General features: G+C 48.9%; 7 non-coding genes across 7 annotated transcripts; 3 read left to right on the plus strand and 4 right to left on the minus strand.

Annotated features, from left to right (window-relative positions):
- Positions 1-2,588: 2,588 nt before the first annotated feature.
- trnal-cag (transfer RNA leucine (anticodon CAG)) lies at positions 2,589-2,671 on the minus strand. Its single transcript has one exon. It is a non-coding gene; the product is annotated as a tRNA-Leu (tRNA).
- A 1,172-nt stretch (positions 2,672-3,843) lies between these two features.
- On the plus strand, positions 3,844-3,916 carry trnak-cuu (transfer RNA lysine (anticodon CUU)). Its single transcript has one exon. It is a non-coding gene; the product is annotated as a tRNA-Lys (tRNA).
- A 2,788-nt stretch (positions 3,917-6,704) lies between these two features.
- Positions 6,705-6,787, minus strand: trnal-cag (transfer RNA leucine (anticodon CAG)). The gene has a single exon. It is a non-coding gene; the product is annotated as a tRNA-Leu (tRNA).
- Positions 6,788-7,959: 1,172 nt separating this feature from the next.
- On the plus strand, positions 7,960-8,032 carry trnak-cuu (transfer RNA lysine (anticodon CUU)). The gene has a single exon. It is a non-coding gene; the product is annotated as a tRNA-Lys (tRNA).
- Positions 8,033-10,820: 2,788 nt separating this feature from the next.
- trnal-cag (transfer RNA leucine (anticodon CAG)) lies at positions 10,821-10,903 on the minus strand. The gene has a single exon. It is a non-coding gene; the product is annotated as a tRNA-Leu (tRNA).
- A 1,172-nt stretch (positions 10,904-12,075) lies between these two features.
- Positions 12,076-12,148, plus strand: trnak-cuu (transfer RNA lysine (anticodon CUU)). Its single transcript has one exon. It is a non-coding gene; the product is annotated as a tRNA-Lys (tRNA).
- A 2,788-nt stretch (positions 12,149-14,936) lies between these two features.
- On the minus strand, positions 14,937-15,019 carry trnal-cag (transfer RNA leucine (anticodon CAG)). Its single transcript has one exon. It is a non-coding gene; the product is annotated as a tRNA-Leu (tRNA).
- Positions 15,020-15,870: the final 851 nt, after the last annotated feature.

The raw sequence follows: 15,870 nt of genomic DNA on the forward strand, positions 1-15,870 counted from the left end.
CAGCCATCATAACTTGTATGAAAACTAAGAAGAGCTCCTGTCTATTTACAGTTTCATTTACTCTAGCGTTTCCTTAAACATTGCGTGTACGAAGGCTAAGAAATTGGAGAGCTATTCTAATACAATAACTATTAGGAATCTTTTGGGCATAACAGTTTCACTGTGATTTTGCAGGTAACACGTACGTTGGGAAAACATTTTGAACGCGATCAATAACCGCACTGGAAAAATGTGGGAAAGAAAGGGCGAAAAGCGACTCTTCAACATGTGGAAATATCTTCCTGAGCGGAGCCCTCTTCTCGAAGCTCAACACTCTGCAAGAGTCACTTCTCCCAACTTGCACCCGCAGGTTTCCGTAGTGTGCCTGCAAAGAGCCATCCGCTTGAGACAGGTGCACCTCCCGATTTCATTGAACTAAGCTAGATGCACAATTTCTAATGCAGCCTTCATCACAATAGACAGTTCATTTCTCGAAAGCTTGTCGTAAAAAAAGGAAACAAAGAACGAAAACGTATAGCTGACAATCTTCTGAAGATGCAGATTCAGCTTTGGGGAAATGGACATTTTATGTATGCAGATGCTTTTCAAGCGCTGGTTTTAGAACGTCGCTGTGCTTCCAGCATCCTTTTCAGCCTTCTAAACTGGCTACCGAGGTGCCGATCACATTGTAAAGCGGTTGAGAGGCCGGAGCTGCTCAAACCGCTCTTGCCGTTTCCCATCAATCAAAAGCACTATGTTGTTTCTTTGTATGGAAAGCTTTTCAAGTCTGGCATCGACACGCACCTTTCCTGAAACGTCCAAAAGGTGAATGCTTCGCAAAGAAATCCAGTCTACCTTCAGGGGGCATGATGTTGAAATCGGAATGAGCCCTGGGTGGGCTTGAAGCAGCAGCTGTTCAGTTAAGAGCTGCACAGAAACGCACCCCGCTTGCTTTGTATCATTCGCAAGTTTGTGGTTAAAGAGTAAAAAAGGCTGGAATTCTTCTGCCAGCCGGCAGGATTTCTTCTGCACTCACCCAGAAAAGCCAAGAATTGTATTTCATCTTTCGCAAGCTGTATTTTCCAGGAGGAGAATGAATACTTGCATTAAACTGAATCAAGCCGACAGAGACGCACAGCCGTTGTTTTTCTCCATGGGAAGTTTTTCGTTAAGGAAAAACACCGTTGTCATTTTCTTGCCAGCCGGCGGTATTTCTTGTGCAGCGATGAGCCAGATTTGTATTTCGTATTTCGCAAGTTGTGTGAATTTCTTGAAGTTGAAAGTGAATTCGCTCCAGAAAAGAAATGTCCAGTCGCATGAAAGCCGTGGCTGTTTGTTAAACCGCAGGACCTGAGCTTGCGTTCTGTTTCTCATGGCGTTCGCAAAGGCGATTCCTGCCTTTAAAACTGCTGTGTCTGCGACTGAAAGTGGCGTGTGTCGCAGCTTCTAAAGTCTTGTTGACGCTCCTCGATGTTGCTTTCTCTCTGCCTAAGGAAGTTCGATTGTCGCGTCGGAACGGGGAGACCTAATCCTTCCAGCTTTAAGCCACCCTTCAGTCTTCTGAAGGGTGTCCGAGTGCTAGCATGTCATTTGGCTTTTTTGGGGGGGAAACGGAGAGCGACATTGAAAAAGGTTACCGCCGCCGCCTCGCCCTCCGTGTTAAATGATCGCAAGCCGGCGGCGGCGGCGCTCCCTATAGTCGTGGCCGAGCGGTTAAGGCGCTGGGCTAGAAAGCCATTGGGGTCTCCCCGCGTCGGCTCGAATCCTGCCGACTACGGCGCCCTTCTCCTGTCGCTTCGGCCTGCCCAGAAAAAGGCGGAGTGCCGTTTCTCTCTTCCTGCTTCTTGTACAAACGCTAAATCGCTTGGACCTGCTGCCTTGGAAGTAATGTCTTCAACATCCACCAGTGACATTTCACAGCTGGAAGCACACTGCCACGCTTTTGGCATTGGCATGTCTTGCGCCCTACTTCCAGCCTTTGAAGACCTAAGTATTCAAACTGAAAGAACCGGCTGAATGAGTGTTTGCAGTGCACCAGGAGGAGCAGGGACCATAGCATTGGAGGGGTGAGGATGGCGGAGATGGAAACGTTTTCATGCGCTCCTCTGGGAGGAATGAAAAGAAAAGACGAAACCGGAAACAGTAGTAGCCGCAAGAGGAAGTGTCTTCAAGCGCCAAGCAAGCGCTCCTCGTTAGTATAGTGGTGCGTATCCCCGCCTGTCACGTGGGAGACCAGGGATGGATTGCTTGACGGCGAGCCAGGTTGCTTTTCTCCCATCAGATTCCAACCGCTAATGCTAACGCAGTGTGTGGGAGCTTACATGCTTTTCCTTTCCCGTCTTTTTCGGACGACTATTCCAAAGGGGTAACCTGAAGGAATAGGGGCCTGAAGACACGAGGCATTCTTAAACCAGCACTGGGCTGCACGGCCTTCTGTTGTGATCAGGTTATATTCGAGTCAAAAAGCCAGAGCATCCGCTTCCATCCTATGGAGCACGAGCTAAATCGGAAGAGGCAGGGGATACACCTACGCCTATCGGCGCACGTTCCCCGCGGCAGGCTGCTTCACCCATTTGCACCCGACTGGAGACGGCACTGAGCAAGCTTTTTGTCAGGAGTGGGATTCGAACCCACGCCTCCAGGGGAGACTGCGACCTGAACGCAGCGCCTTAGACCGCTCGGCCATCCTGACGCGGGCCCCCTGTCCCGGGGCGGTCTGATGAGCCACCGCGATCCCACTACGCTCCTCGAGTATCGCACTGTTATTAATACTACAGTGTGACTCCAGCATTAAAATGTTTGGAAAATGTGTCGGCTTTTATAATCCAGTGTAGAGCAGCATGTGATGATTTGTGCTACAACACCAAGCGCTCAAAGTGACGTCTGCGTTTGTCGTTGAAACTTTCAACTCTTTCATCACTTATGTAGGAAATAAAAAGAGCAGTTGTGCGCCACACGCAGAGAGGCCGTCAGCAGAGTGGCGCAGCGGAAGCGTGCTGGGCCCATAACCCAGAGGTCGATGGATCGAAACCATCCTCTGCTACATGTGTCCTATGCACGATTCATAAGCGTGCCATTAGGTTAGCAAAGTGCCTTCAAATAGTCTGCATCTCCCTTTCTTTAAATTCTGTCCTGAGTTTCTCTCTCGTGTGTGTTTGTGCAAGCTTGACACTTGCGGGACTCTTTAATCTTCACCAATACGGAGATGACCAAATGTGTCTTCGGTTGTTCTGAGGTCTTTGATAGTTTCTTTGAAAGCTTCAACTGAACCTCGAAATCGAAGCAGTTATGTTTATATTGATTTCTCGCGTTAATCATTACGAACCAGGAACAGCCAGCACACTCGGTCGCATTAGTAATTATGTCACGTCTCTACTTAGCAGAGCATTCAAAGGCCCACTGGAAGTAGTAAAGCACTAAAACACTGCAAAACTGAACTCGGGAAAATCATACTGGGAGCTCTGAGCGATGTCTGCATCCAAGCCATCCAATACGGACTCTGAAACCTTGGAATATCAACACTATGATGCGCTACCTTTTACCTGGAGCAAAACGATGGAATTAGAAGAATGCTTACCGCAGGATACAACTGTGCCGCTGTTATTTGGAGCACGGTTTTCACTTGCATGAAAACTACAGCAGAACGTAGAAGGATGATCACTGAGGAGTCCACGCGGGCATGCTGAGGAGATTGTAGGTCGTACATTTCAATGATTACTGACATTTGCGCTGCTGGAGGTACAGTAATCAACAAAGAACAGGGTGTGCTACTCTCGAATCCGGTCAGCACATGATGAAAAGCCAGGAAGTATACCTTGTCAAATTGCCGTCAACAGGGACAAGTTAACCACCAGCTCCACCGGCGCCCGGCTAGCTCAGTCGGTAGAGCATGAGACTCTTAATCTCAGGGTCGTGGGTTCGAGCCCCACGTTGGGCGGTGCCCGTCTCCTTATTAACAAAGTTTCCCGCTCATCCTTGAACCTCTTACACCTCGATGGTACCGAGCACTGCGTTTTAATGCACAGGTGTGATCAAACCGAGATGAAAAGGGCGTATCTAGCTCCTTGCCCGAGAGATAAATCAAAGGTTCCGCAGATAATCCCTTGGCTCCGGTCACCCGGACGCAGATAGGAGCTGCAGCCATCATAACTTGTATGAAAACTAAGAAGAGCTCCTGTCTATTTACAGTTTCATTTACTCTAGCGTTTCCTTAAACATTGCGTGTACGAAGGCTAAGAAATTGGAGAGCTATTCTAATACAATAACTATTAGGAATCTTTTCGGCATAACAGTTTCACTGTGATTTTGCAGGTAACACGTACGTTGGGAAAACATTTTGAACGCGATCAATAACCGCACTGGAAAAATGTGGGAAAGAAAGGGCGAAAAGCGACTCTTCAACATGTGGAAATATCTTCCTGAGCGGAGCCCTCTTCTCGAAGCTCAACACTCTGCAAGAGTCACTTCTCCCAACTTGCGCCCGCAGGTTTCCGTAGTGTGCCTGCAAAGAGCCATCCGCTTGAGACAGGTGCACCTCCCGATTTCATTGAACTAAGCTAGATGCACAATTTCTAATGCAGCCTTCATCACAATAGACAGTTCATTTCTCGAAAGCTTGTCGTAAAAAAAGGAAACAAAGAACGAAAACGTATAGCTGACAATCTTCTGAAGATGCAGATTCAGCTTTGGGGAAATGGACATTTTATGTATGCAGATGCTTTTCAAGCGCTGGTTTTAGAACGTCGCTGTGCTTCCAGCATCCTTTTCAGCCTTCTAAACTGGCTACCGAGGTGCCGATCACATTGTAAAGCGGTTGAGAGGCCGGAGCTGCTCAAACCGCTCTTGCCGTTTCCCATCAATCAAAAGCACTATGTTGTTTCTTTGTATGGAAAGCTTTTCAAGTCTGGCATCGACACGCACCTTTCCTGAAACGTCCAAAAGGTGAATGCTTTGCAAAGAAATCCAGTCTACCTTCAGGGGGCATGATGTTGAAATCGGAATGAGCCCTGGGTGGGCTTGAAGCAGCAGCTGTTCAGTTAAGAGCTGCACAGAAACGCACCCCGCTTGCTTTGTATCATTCGCAAGTTTGTGGTTAAAGAGTAAAAAAGGCTGGAATTCTTCTGCCAGCCGGCAGGATTTCTTCTGCACTCACCCAGAAAAGCCAAGAATTGTATTTCATCTTTCGCAAGCTGTATTTTCCAGGAGGAGAATGAATACTTGCATTAAACTGAATCAAGCCGACAGAGACGCACAGCCGTTGTTTTTCTCCATGGGAAGTTTTTCGTTAAGGAAAAACACCGTTGTCATTTTCTTGCCAGCCGGCGGTATTTCTTGTGCAGCGATGAGCCAGATTTGTATTTCGTATTTCGCAAGTTGTGTGAATTTCTTGAAGTTGAAAGTGAATTCGCTCCAGAAAAGAAATGTCCAGTCGCATGAAAGCCGTGGCTGTTTGTTAAACCGCAGGACCTGAGCTTGCGTTCTGTTTCTCATGGCGTTCGCAAAGGCGATTCCTGCCTTTAAAACTGCTGTGTCTGCGACTGAAAGTGGCGTGTGTCGCAGCTTCTAAAGTCTTGTTGACGCTCCTCGATGTTGCTTTCTCTCTGCCTAAGGAAGTTCGATTGTCGCGTCGGAACGGGGAGACCTAATCCTTCCAGCTTTAAGCCACCCTTCAGTCTTCTGAAGGGTGTCCGAGTGCTAGCATGTCATTTGGCTTTTTTGGGGGGGAAACGGAGAGCGACATTGAAAAAGGTTACCGCCGCCGCCTCGCCCTCCGTGTTAAATGATCGCAAGCCGGCGGCGGCGGCGCTCCCTATAGTCGTGGCCGAGCGGTTAAGGCGCTGGGCTAGAAAGCCATTGGGGTCTCCCCGCGTCGGCTCGAATCCTGCCCACTACGGCGCCCTTCTCCTGTCGCTTCGGCCTGCCCAGAAAAAGGCGGAGTGCCGTTTCTCTCTTCCTGCTTCTTGTACAAACGCTAAATCGCTTGGACCTGCTGCCTTGGAAGTAATGTCTTCAACATCCACCAGTGACATTTCACAGCTGGAAGCACACTGCCACGCTTTTGGCATTGGCATGTCTTGCGCCCTACTTCCAGCCTTTGAAGACCTAAGTATTCAAACTGAAAGAACCGGCTGAATGAGTGTTTGCAGTGCACCAGGAGGAGCAGGGACCATAGCATTGGAGGGGTGAGGATGGCGGAGATGGAAACGTTTTCATGCGCTCCTCTGGGAGGAATGAAAAGAAAAGACGAAACCGGAAACAGTAGTAGCCGCAAGAGGAAGTGTCTTCAAGCGCCAAGCAAGCGCTCCTCGTTAGTATAGTGGTGCGTATCCCCGCCTGTCACGTGGGAGACCAGGGATGGATTGCTTGACGGCGAGCCAGGTTGCTTTTCTCCCATCAGATTCCAACCGCTAATGCTAACGCAGTGTGTGGGAGCTTACATGCTTTTCCTTTCCCGTCTTTTTCGGACGACTATTCCAAAGGGGTAACCTGAAGGAATAGGGGCCTGAAGACACGAGGCATTCTTAAACCAGCACTGGGCTGCACGGCCTTCTGTTGTGATCAGGTTATATTCGAGTCAAAAAGCCAGAGCATCCGCTTCCATCCTATGGAGCACGAGCTAAATCGGAAGAGGCAGGGGATACACCTACGCCTATCGGCGCACGTTCCCCGCGGCAGGCTGCTTCACCCATTTGCACCCGACTGGAGACGGCACTGAGCAAGCTTTTTGTCAGGAGTGGGATTCGAACCCACGCCTCCAGGGGAGACTGCGACCTGAACGCAGCGCCTTAGACCGCTCGGCCATCCTGACGCGGGCCCCCTGTCCCGGGGCGGTCTGATGAGCCACCGCGATCCCACTACGCTCCTCGAGTATCGCACTGTTATTAATACTACAGTGTGACTCCAGCATTAAAATGTTTGGAAAATGTGTCGGCTTTTATAATCCAGTGTAGAGCAGCATGTGATGATTTGTGCTACAACACCAAGCGCTCAAAGTGACGTCTGCGTTTGTCGTTGAAACTTTCAACTCTTTCATCACTTATGTAGGAAATAAAAAGAGCAGTTGTGCGCCACACGCAGAGAGGCCGTCAGCAGAGTGGCGCAGCGGAAGCGTGCTGGGCCCATAACCCAGAGGTCGATGGATCGAAACCATCCTCTGCTACATGTGTCCTATGCACGATTCATAAGCGTGCCATTAGGTTAGCAAAGTGCCTTCAAATAGTCTGCATCTCCCTTTCTTTAAATTCTGTCCTGAGTTTCTCTCTCGTGTGTGTTTGTGCAAGCTTGACACTTGCGGGACTCTTTAATCTTCACCAATACGGAGATGACCAAATGTGTCTTCGGTTGTTCTGAGGTCTTTGATAGTTTCTTTGAAAGCTTCAACTGAACCTCGAAATCGAAGCAGTTATGTTTATATTGATTTCTCGCGTTAATCATTACGAACCAGGAACAGCCAGCACACTCGGTCGCATTAGTAATTATGTCACGTCTCTACTTAGCAGAGCATTCAAAGGCCCACTGGAAGTAGTAAAGCACTAAAACACTGCAAAACTGAACTCGGGAAAATCATACTGGGAGCTCTGAGCGATGTCTGCATCCAAGCCATCCAATACGGACTCTGAAACCTTGGAATATCAACACTATGATGCGCTACCTTTTACCTGGAGCAAAACGATGGAATTAGAAGAATGCTTACCGCAGGATACAACTGTGCCGCTGTTATTTGGAGCACGGTTTTCACTTGCATGAAAACTACAGCAGAACGTAGAAGGATGATCACTGAGGAGTCCACGCGGGCATGCTGAGGAGATTGTAGGTCGTACATTTCAATGATTACTGACATTTGCGCTGCTGGAGGTACAGTAATCAACAAAGAACAGGGTGTGCTACTCTCGAATCCGGTCAGCACATGATGAAAAGCCAGGAAGTATACCTTGTCAAATTGCCGTCAACAGGGACAAGTTAACCACCAGCTCCACCGGCGCCCGGCTAGCTCAGTCGGTAGAGCATGAGACTCTTAATCTCAGGGTCGTGGGTTCGAGCCCCACGTTGGGCGGTGCCCGTCTCCTTATTAACAAAGTTTCCCGCTCATCCTTGAACCTCTTACACCTCGATGGTACCGAGCACTGCGTTTTAATGCACAGGTGTGATCAAACCGAGATGAAAAGGGCGTATCTAGCTCCTTGCCCGAGAGATAAATCAAAGGTTCCGCAGATAATCCCTTGGCTCCGGTCACCCGGACGCAGATAGGAGCTGCAGCCATCATAACTTGTATGAAAACTAAGAAGAGCTCCTGTCTATTTACAGTTTCATTTACTCTAGCGTTTCCTTAAACATTGCGTGTACGAAGGCTAAGAAATTGGAGAGCTATTCTAATACAATAACTATTAGGAATCTTTTCGGCATAACAGTTTCACTGTGATTTTGCAGGTAACACGTACGTTGGGAAAACATTTTGAACGCGATCAATAACCGCACTGGAAAAATGTGGGAAAGAAAGGGCGAAAAGCGACTCTTCAACATGTGGAAATATCTTCCTGAGCGGAGCCCTCTTCTCGAAGCTCAACACTCTGCAAGAGTCACTTCTCCCAACTTGCGCCCGCAGGTTTCCGTAGTGTGCCTGCAAAGAGCCATCCGCTTGAGACAGGTGCACCTCCCGATTTCATTGAACTAAGCTAGATGCACAATTTCTAATGCAGCCTTCATCACAATAGACAGTTCATTTCTCGAAAGCTTGTCGTAAAAAAAGGAAACAAAGAACGAAAACGTATAGCTGACAATCTTCTGAAGATGCAGATTCAGCTTTGGGGAAATGGACATTTTATGTATGCAGATGCTTTTCAAGCGCTGGTTTTAGAACGTCGCTGTGCTTCCAGCATCCTTTTCAGCCTTCTAAACTGGCTACCGAGGTGCCGATCACATTGTAAAGCGGTTGAGAGGCCGGAGCTGCTCAAACCGCTCTTGCCGTTTCCCATCAATCAAAAGCACTATGTTGTTTCTTTGTATGGAAAGCTTTTCAAGTCTGGCATCGACACGCACCTTTCCTGAAACGTCCAAAAGGTGAATGCTTCGCAAAGAAATCCAGTCTACCTTCAGGGGGCATGATGTTGAAATCGGAATGAGCCCTGGGTGGGCTTGAAGCAGCAGCTGTTCAGTTAAGAGCTGCACAGAAACGCACCCCGCTTGCTTTGTATCATTCGCAAGTTTGTGGTTAAAGAGTAAAAAAGGCTGGAATTCTTCTGCCAGCCGGCAGGATTTCTTCTGCACTCACCCAGAAAAGCCAAGAATTGTATTTCATCTTTCGCAAGCTGTATTTTCCAGGAGGAGAATGAATACTTGCATTAAACTGAATCAAGCCGACAGAGACGCACAGCCGTTGTTTTTCTCCATGGGAAGTTTTTCGTTAAGGAAAAACACCGTTGTCATTTTCTTGCCAGCCGGCGGTATTTCTTGTGCAGCGATGAGCCAGATTTGTATTTCGTATTTCGCAAGTTGTGTGAATTTCTTGAAGTTGAAAGTGAATTCGCTCCAGAAAAGAAATGTCCAGTCGCATGAAAGCCGTGGCTGTTTGTTAAACCGCAGGACCTGAGCTTGCGTTCTGTTTCTCATGGCGTTCGCAAAGGCGATTCCTGCCTTTAAAACTGCTGTGTCTGCGACTGAAAGTGGCGTGTGTCGCAGCTTCTAAAGTCTTGTTGACGCTCCTCGATGTTGCTTTCTCTCTGCCTAAGGAAGTTCGATTGTCGCGTCGGAACGGGGAGACCTAATCCTTCCAGCTTTAAGCCACCCTTCAGTCTTCTGAAGGGTGTCCGAGTGCTAGCATGTCATTTGGCTTTTTTGGGGGGGAAACGGAGAGCGACATTGAAAAAGGTTACCGCCGCCGCCTCGCCCTCCGTGTTAAATGATCGCAAGCCGGCGGCGGCGGCGCTCCCTATAGTCGTGGCCGAGCGGTTAAGGCGCTGGGCTAGAAAGCCATTGGGGTCTCCCCGCGTCGGCTCGAATCCTGCCCACTACGGCGCCCTTCTCCTGTCGCTTCGGCCTGCCCAGAAAAAGGCGGAGTGCCGTTTCTCTCTTCCTGCTTCTTGTACAAACGCTAAATCGCTTGGACCTGCTGCCTTGGAAGTAATGTCTTCAACATCCACCAGTGACATTTCACAGCTGGAAGCACACTGCCACGCTTTTGGCATTGGCATGTCTTGCGCCCTACTTCCAGCCTTTGAAGACCTAAGTATTCAAACTGAAAGAACCGGCTGAATGAGTGTTTGCAGTGCACCAGGAGGAGCAGGGACCATAGCATTGGAGGGGTGAGGATGGCGCAGATGGAAACGTTTTCATGCGCTCCTCTGGGAGGAATGAAAAGAAAAGACGAAACCGGAAACAGTAGTAGCCGCAAGAGGAAGTGTCTTCAAGCGCCAAGCAAGCGCTCCTCGTTAGTATAGTGGTGCGTATCCCCGCCTGTCACGTGGGAGACCAGGGATGGATTGCTTGACGGCGAGCCAGGTTGCTTTTCTCCCATCAGATTCCAACCGCTAATGCTAACGCAGTGTGTGGGAGCTTACATGCTTTTCCTTTCCCGTCTTTTTCGGACGACTATTCCAAAGGGGTAACCTGAAGGAATAGGGGCCTGAAGACACGAGGCATTCTTAAACCAGCACTGGGCTGCACGGCCTTCTGTTGTGATCAGGTTATATTCGAGTCAAAAAGCCAGAGCATCCGCTTCCATCCTATGGAGCACGAGCTAAATCGGAAGAGGCAGGGGATACACCTACGCCTATCGGCGCACGTTCCCCGCGGCAGGCTGCTTCACCCATTTGCACCCGACTGGAGACGGCACTGAGCAAGCTTTTTGTCAGGAGTGGGATTCGAACCCATGCCTCCAGGGGAGACTGCGACCTGAACGCAGCGCCTTAGACCGCTCGGCCATCCTGACGCGGGCCCCCTGTCCCGGGGCGGTCTGATGAGCCACCGCGATCCCACTACGCTCCTCGAGTATCGCACTGTTATTAATACTACAGTGTGACTCCAGCATTAAAATGTTTGGAAAATGTGTCGGCTTTTATAATCCAGTGTAGAGCAGCATGTGATGATTTGTGCTACAACACCAAGCGCTCAAAGTGACGTCTGCGTTTGTCGTTGAAACTTTCAACTCTTTCATCACTTATGTAGGAAATAAAAAGAGCAGTTGTGCGCCACACGCAGAGAGGCCGTCAGCAGAGTGGCGCAGCGGAAGCGTGCTGGGCCCATAACCCAGAGGTCGATGGATCGAAACCATCCTCTGCTACATGTGTCCTATGCACGATTCATAAGCGTGCCATTAGGTTAGCAAAGTGCCTTCAAATAGTCTGCATCTCCCTTTCTTTAAATTCTGTCCTGAGTTTCTCTCTCGTGTGTGTTTGTGCAAGCTTGACACTTGCGGGACTCTTTAATCTTCACCAATACGGAGATGACCAAATGTGTCTTCGGTTGTTCTGAGGTCTTTGATAGTTTCTTTGAAAGCTTCAACTGAACCTCGAAATCGAAGCAGTTATGTTTATATTGATTTCTCGCGTTAATCATTACGAACCAGGAACAGCCAGCACACTCGGTCGCATTAGTAATTATGTCACGTCTCTACTTAGCAGAGCATTCAAAGGCCCACTGGAAGTAGTAAAGCACTAAAACACTGCAAAACTGAACTCGGGAAAATCATACTGGGAGCTCTGAGCGATGTCTGCATCCAAGCCATCCAATACGGACTCTGAAACCTTGGAATATCAACACTATGATGCGCTACCTTTTACCTGGAGCAAAACGATGGAATTAGAAGAATGCTTACCGCAGGATACAACTGTGCCGCTGTTATTTGGAGCACGGTTTTCACTTGCATGAAAACTACAGCAGAACGTAGAAGGATGATCACTGAGGAGTCCACGCGGGCATGCTGAGGAGATTGTAGGTCGTACATTTCAATGATTACTGACATTTGCGCTGCTGGAGGTACAGTAATCAACAAAGAACAGGGTGTGCTACTCTCGAATCCGGTCAGCACATGATGAAAAGCCAGGAAGTATACCTTGTCAAATTGCAGTCAACAGGGACAAGTTAACCACCAGCTCCACCGGCGCCCGGCTAGCTCAGTCGGTAGAGCATGAGACTCTTAATCTCAGGGTCGTGGGTTCGAGCCACACGTTGGGCGGTGCCCGTCTCCTTATTAACAAAGTTTCCCGCTCATCCTTGAACCTCTTACACCTCGATGGTACCGAGCACTGCGTTTTAATGCACAGGTGTGATCAAACCGAGATGAAAAGGGCGTATCTAGCTCCTTGCCCGAGAGATAAATCAAAGGTTCCGCAGATAATCCCTTGGCTCCGGTCACCCGGACGCAGATAGGAGCTGCAGCCATCATAACTTGTATGAAAACTAAGAAGAGCTCCTGTCTATTTACAGTTTCATTTACTCTAGCGTTTCCTTAAACATTGCGTGTACGAAGGCTAAGAAATTGGAGAGCTATTCTAATACAATAACTATTAGGAATCTTTTCGGCATAACAGTTTCACTGTGATTTTGCAGGTAACACGTACGTTGGGAAAACATTTTGAACGCGATCAATAACCGCACTGGAAAAATGTGGGAAAGAAAGGGCGAAAAGCGACTCTTCAACATGTGGAAATATCTTCCTGAGCGGAGCCCTCTTCTCGAAGCTCAACACTCTGCAAGAGTCACTTCTCCCAACTTGCGCCCGCAGGTTTCCGTAGTGTGCCTGCAAAGAGCCATCCGCTTGAGACAGGTGCACCTCCCGATTTCATTGAACTAAGCTAGATGCACAATTTCTAACGCAGCCTTCATCACAATAGACAGTTCATTTCTCGAAAGCTTGTCGTAAAAAAAGGAAACAAAGAACGAAAACGTATAGCTGACAATCTTCTGAAGATGCAGATTCAGCTTTGGGGAAATGGACATTTTATGTATGCAGATGCTTTTCAAGCGCTGGTTTTAGAACGTCGCTGTGCTTCCAGCATCCTTTTCAGCCTTCTAAACTGGCTACCGAGGTGCCGATCACATTGTAAAGCGGTTGAGAGGCCGGAGCTGCTCAAACCGCTCTTGCCGTTTCCCATCAATCAAAAGCACTATGTTGTTTCTTTGTATGGAAAGCTTTTCAAGTCTGGCATCGACACGCACCTTTCCTGAAACGTCCAAAAGGTGAATGCTTCGCAAAGAAATCCAGTCTACCTTCAGGGGGCATGATGTTGAAATCGGAATGAGCCCTGGGTGGGCTTGAAGCAGCAGCTGTTCAGTTAAGAGCTGCACAGAAACGCACCCCGCTTGCTTTGTATCATTCGCAAGTTTGTGGTTAAAGAGTAAAAAAGGCTGGAATTCTTCTGCCAGCCGGCAGGATTTCTTCTGCACTCACCCAGAAAAGCCAAGAATTGTATTTCATCTTTCGCAAGCTGTATTTTCCAGGAGGAGAATGAATACTTGCATTAAACTGAATCAAGCCGACAGAGACGCACAGCCGTTGTTTTTCTCCATGGGAAGTTTTTCGTTAAGGAAAAACACCGTTGTCATTTTCTTGCCAGCCGGCGGTATTTCTTGTGCAGCGATGAGCCAGATTTGTATTTCGTATTTCGCAAGTTGTGTGAATTTCTTGAAGTTGAAAGTGAATTCGCTCCAGAAAAGAAATGTCCAGTCGCATGAAAGCCGTGGCTGTTTGTTAAACCGCAGGACCTGAGCTTGCGTTCTGTTTCTCATGGCGTTCGCAAAGGCGATTCCTGCCTTTAAAACTGCTGTGTCTGCGACTGAAAGTGGCGTGTGTCGCAGCTTCTAAAGTCTTGTTGACGCTCCTCGATGTTGCTTTCTCTCTGCCTAAGGAAGTTCGATTGTCGCGTCGGAACGGGGAGACCTAATCCTTCCAGCTTTAAGCCACCCTTCAGTCTTCTGAAGGGTGTCCGAGTGCTAGCATGTCATTTGGCTTTTTTGGGGGGGAAACGGAGAGCGACATTGAAAAAGGTTACCGCCGCCGCCTCGCCCTCCGTGTTAAATGATCGCAAGCCGGCGGCGGCGGCGCTCCCTATAGTCGTGGCCGAGCGGTTAAGGCGCTGGGCTAGAAAGCCATTGGGGTCTCCCCGCGTCGGCTCGAATCCTGCCGACTACGGCGCCCTTCTCCTGTCGCTTCGGCCTGCCCAGAAAAAGGCGGAGTGCCGTTTCTCTCTTCCTGCTTCTTGTACAAACGCTAAATCGCTTGGACCTGCTGCCTTGGAAGTAATGTCTTCAACATCCACCAGTGACATTTCACAGCTGGAAGCACACTGCCACGCTTTTGGCATTGGCATGTCTTGCGCCCTACTTCCAGCCTTTGAAGACCTAAGTATTCAAACTGAAAGAACCGGCTGAATGAGTGTTTGCAGTGCACCAGGAGGAGCAGGGACCATAGCATTGGAGGGGTGAGGATGGCGCAGATGGAAACGTTTTCATGCGCTCCTCTGGGAGGAATGAAAAGAAAAGACGAAACCGGAAACAGTAGTAGCCGCAAGAGGAAGTGTCTTCAAGCGCCAAGCAAGCGCTCCTCGTTAGTATAGTGGTGCGTATCCCCGCCTGTCACGTGGGAGACCAGGGATGGATTGCTTGACGGCGAGCCAGGTTGCTTTTCTCCCATCAGATTCCAACCGCTAATGCTAACGCAGTGTGTGGGAGCTTACATGCTTTTCCTTTCCCGTCTTTTTCGGACGACTATTCCAAAGGGGTAACCTGAAGGAATAGGGGCCTGAAGACACGAGGCATTCTTAAACCAGCACTGGGCTGCACGGCCTTCTGTTGTGATCAGGTTATATTCGAGTCAAAAAGCCAGAGCATCCGCTTCCATCCTATGGAGCACGAGCTAAATCGGAAGAGGCAGGGGATACACCTACGCCTATCGGCGCACGTTCCCCGCGGCAGGCTGCTTCACCCATTTGCACCCGACTGGAGACGGCACTGAGCAAGCTTTTTGTCAGGAGTGGGATTCGAACCCACGCCTCCAGGGGAGACTGCGACCTGAACGCAGCGCCTTAGACCGCTCGGCCATCCTGACGCGGGCCCCCTGTCCCGGGGCGGTCTGATGAGCCACCGCGATCCCACTACGCTCCTCGAGTATCGCACTGTTATTAATACTACAGTGTGACTCCAGCATTAAAATGTTTGGAAAATGTGTCGGCTTTTATAATCCAGTGTAGAGCAGCATGTGATGATTTGTGCTACAACACCAAGCGCTCAAAGTGACGTCTGCGTTTGTCGTTGAAACTTTCAACTCTTTCATCACTTATGTAGGAAATAAAAAGAGCAGTTGTGCGCCACACGCAAAGAGGCCGTCAGCAGAGTGGCGCAGCGGAAGCGTGCTGGGCCCATAACCCAGAGGTTGATGGATCGAAACCATCCTCTGCTACATGTGTCCTATGCACGATTCATAAGCGTGCCATTAGGTTAGCAAAGTGCCTTCAAATAGTCTGCATCTCCCTTTCTTTAAATTCTGTCCTGAGTTTCTCTCTCGTGTGTGTTTGTGCAAGCTTGACACTTGCGGGACTCTTTAATCTTCACCAATACGGAGATGACCAAATGTGTCTTCGGTTGTTCTGAGGTCTTTGATAGTTTCTTTGAAAGCTTCAACTGAACCTCGAAATCGAAGCAGTTATGTTTATATTGATTTCTCGCGTTAATCATTACGAACCAGGAACAGCCAGCACACTCGGTCGCATTAGTAATTATGTCACGTCTCTACTTAGCAGAGCATTCAAAGGCCCACTGGAAGTAGTAAAGCACTAAAACACTGCAAAACTGAACTCGGGAAAATCATACTGGGAGCTCTGAGCGATGTCTGCATCCAAGCCATCCAATACGGACTCTGAAACCTTGGAATATCAACACTATGATGCGCTACCTTTTACC

The sequence above is a fragment of the Lepisosteus platostomus genome, chromosome 26 (assembly GCF_059453375.1).
Source record: "Lepisosteus platostomus isolate fLepPlt1 chromosome 26, fLepPlt1.hap1, whole genome shotgun sequence".
NCBI lineage: Eukaryota > Metazoa > Chordata > Actinopteri > Semionotiformes > Lepisosteidae > Lepisosteus > Lepisosteus platostomus.